Genomic DNA, 3,929 nt, shown 5'->3' with positions numbered 1-3,929 from the left:
ACCTAAAAGATATACTAGAGAATGGATACAACTCTTGTTTAAAGGTTGACTTATGCTTGGAAAGGGGTTAAGAGCATGAATTAGATTTTATCACAATGATCCTGCAAATAGAAGAACTAACGTATTCAATTTAAAAGCCAAAATGGTAGAAAGCAATGAATAAGCAAATGACTGCTTTGTATAAAACAATTGTATACAAACAACAATTGGGAATTTTGTGATGTGCCACCAAGAAAGAAGGTAATTGAAAATAAATTGGGTGTATAGTACAATCTATATGGTAGCATTGAAGGATGCAAACCAAGACTTATTACAAAGGAATTTGCACACAACCTCAAGAATATGTTGAAACCATAAAAGAAAATCAAGTATGTAGACTAAAGAAAGTCTTTGAGGTTTAAAAGAAGAATCTTCTATAGTAGAATTGACAATTATTTGGACAATCTTGGATACATATTGTCTTATGCAGATTAGACAGTCTACTACAAAGTTCACAGGGAAGACACTACCATTGCACTATCGGATTGATAGTCACATGAGTATTGAAGACTTCATCACAAAGATAAAACAAGATCCATTTAAAGAGTTTAAAATGAAAGATCTTGTCTTGTGCATCCTCTCTTCGCATGGAATTTGGAAGACATGCAGAAAGCACCTTCAAAAGATAATACAAGTATGTGCATAATATACTAAAGAAATTTCATGTCCAAGATTCTTAGATTGAAACCACGATTATCGAATAGAATTTAAGCTCAATAAGAGAAGAAAAGCCTAAAGTGAATGATACTTACTTATGCAACTCACTAGCTCCTTGATCCATATGACAATCATGAGATAATATGTGTTAGCACTCTAGTAAATATTCTAGGTCAGTATAGATCATTGGAATGTAGTAAAAAGAGTGTCACTAATTTGGCATAGAATACAAAGGAAATCACTCAAAACTACATGGATACTATGATAGCCATATAATGGAATAAGAATGTCAATACAAGAATACACAATTTTCTTAACACAAGGTGCCATCTCTTGGCTATCCAACAAACAACCTCAAACTTGCTTGTCCTCAATAAATACAAAATATAGAGGTCTCATAATAGGGGCATTGAAGCTATATAGCTCAAAATAATCATCTTGGTTTTAAGTTGACTCTAAGCTCTTCCAATTGAAGAGTGTGAAGGAGAAACTAAAGACCATTTGGGGATATTAGCTTTTGGTGATCACAGACTAGCTTCTGTATCTTGATAAGAGGGATTTGAAAATACTCAAAACCTTCTTTAAAATGCCACAGAAAATGAAGCTGTCATTAGAGCCCAAAAAATAAGGTAGGGTATTTAGAGGATGGAATAGGAGGCAACAAAGGGGGGCTTAGAAAAGACAAAAGAGGCCTCTGAGGCAAGATATAGGGATCTAATTGCATAAGGGAGCCCAAAAAATTCAAAAGAGACTTCAAAATTTGAGAACAAATTAGACTTAATGAGTATAAAATCTACTTAAGATATTGGTAGGATGGTAAAATTGATAGACCTATTAAGGGAAGATTCATGCTTAGGACTTAGCTTTTGTTAAAGGTCCTTCTATAAAATGGTCGTGTGATTAGCATCCAAAGTGCAAGAGGTAAGGAGGAAATGAGTCGATGAAGAGATACCTCTTTTGGTATAAGGGGACTCTACAAATGCCACTTCCATAGAGGAGAATTTGATGATAATTATCTTAAGGGTTCAAGTCCTTTATCTTATGGATATGTACTTTGAAGAAGGAGACCCATTTGCTATTCACATACAACCATCTTGGAAGCTTGCTATTCTTGAAGATAGGGGTAAGCTAAATGAAATGCTATGTGGCATTTGGTAGGGCTTCCACATCTGAAATTTTTGAAATATGGTGACCTCTAAGAAATCCTGTGCTTCAAGTATACTTCATGAAGAAGTTATTGAGGATTTGAGCAAAACTTTGAAGTATTTTGGGAAAAAGCATGAGTTGTTTCATTAGCCATTTATTTGCATACCAGAGTCAAGAGGATGAATATATTTCCTTCTTGTACTTTCAATTTTGCCTTTGAATACAATTCTATCGGGCAAAAAAGAAGAGGTAGAGGACTTCCATTGGCCGCACAACTCACATGGCCTATTGTTGAGATGGGGGATGGTTTAGGGTAGGGGATTCTAGGCCGGAAAGTGCCCGGAAACCCAGGTACTTTCCAACCCGAAGTCCCCGATTCCGGATTATTCCCCACGTGGAGGGTCGGATTGAAGGGTATAGTTTGATCCATCGGTGATTGTGCATTTGGATTTTGATCTAAGGGCTCACAGAAAGCACCATTTGTAGACCATTAGATGTGAAGCTCGATCCAAGGCCAGAGACAATTTGCTACGCTGCCATTTGTTAGATCAACATTGAATCTAACTGCTTGCGATGTGCGCCATTTATGAACCGTCCGATATGAAAGTACATTGAAGAGCTCTCAAGCATGATATCTAAATGCAAAGGTTTAAATATTTAGTTAAATTTGCCACGCTGTGTTAAAGTAATAGTCTAACAAATTGTGGGCGATTGGGAGGAGCAGATTCCCACTTATAAAAGGCCGGCAATAGTGGGGGGCAATCGAACATAGACAACTAGCTTAAGTGTGTGAATGTCTAAACCAAGTGGGATGCCCCTTAGGGCCTTTACACACCGCCCACCAAGCCCTTGTTACATGATTGGATAAAAAACAAGAGGGCATGATTTGTGTGCCCGGCAGCACTGCCCCATTTATTTTTGAAGCTCTTGTGCTCATCATCCCTACAACTTTGCATGTAGAGCACCTTGGTGCAAGCACTCTCTCTCTCTCTCTCTCTCTCTCTCTCTCTCTCTCTCTCTCCCTCCCTCTCTCTCTCTCTCTCTCCCTCCCTCTCTCTCTCTTTCAAAGACAAATAACAACCAAAAGACTTGCACTGGAAGGTGGCCAAGAAGCAATTAAGCCCCATTTTCCCCAAAATAACAAATATTTTACCATTACTGCCAAATCTCTCACGCATAGACATTACTTTTCTTAACTCTTTCCACAACTAGACCTTGTGGCAAATACCATTCATTTGTCTTTCGTTCACCATTTAATGAGGTAGATATGCATGAAGATAAATAAGCTGTCAGGGTGTCTTCAAAAAATAATTGAAGGGAGTTGAACACATAGCCGCGAACAAGCAAAAAAGGGAGGCCTAACAGTTGTGTGTGAAACCAGCCTAACTCCGAAGTTAACTAAAAACAGCGTGACAGCTCATGAATCACAATGCGGATAGAATTGCACAACATTCTTGGCACTTACACGGTGAAGTTTCGAATCCAAATGGCATGGACGCAATTGTATACGAGCTTTTCGACACCCTTGCATTCTCAATCGGTAAGGCCAAATGAGGGTGTCTTCAGCAAATTTTGGCGGGGTGAAGTTCAAACAAATTACCTCCATAAACTGACACTCATGTGTGAGAATTTGCAAAGCAGAATTAGTTCAAGACCCATGTTCATGCTCAGAAAACCCCAGCTAAAGTGTGAAATTGTAGGGAACAGCAGGGTTGTTCTAGGCACCTATGAAAGAAAGACCAGCCGACACAACTGCAACATATCTTCTTCCAGTGGAGGGACAAGCCACCTTCTTGTTTGTCCTGTCGCCTGTCACCTTCTTGAATGTCTTGTCAACTGGCTCCTTCGAAGTAGAGTATAGGTAGTATGAGAAAACTTTCTCCCCTAATGGACAAATGACTATCTTACAACTGGAATCAAGCCTCATAACTTGTACTTGTGTGAAGGCCTAAACTCTCTTATCTTATCACATCCGTCGTACCATCATAGGATCAGGGTCTCTGAAAGGTGACATGGGAGCTTGTTTTGCCATATTATAAGCCGTAGACTTTTTCGTTCAGTGAATGATGCGCTAGCTTTCCATGTAC

Source organism: Dipteris shenzhenensis, chromosome 3, assembly GCF_047967505.1.
Source record: "Dipteris shenzhenensis isolate YYH24624 ecotype China chromosome 3, Dip_SZ_1.0, whole genome shotgun sequence".
In the NCBI taxonomy this organism is placed as follows: domain Eukaryota; kingdom Viridiplantae; phylum Streptophyta; class Polypodiopsida; order Gleicheniales; family Dipteridaceae; genus Dipteris; species Dipteris shenzhenensis.
Note: the sequence above shows the minus strand (reverse complement) of the source record.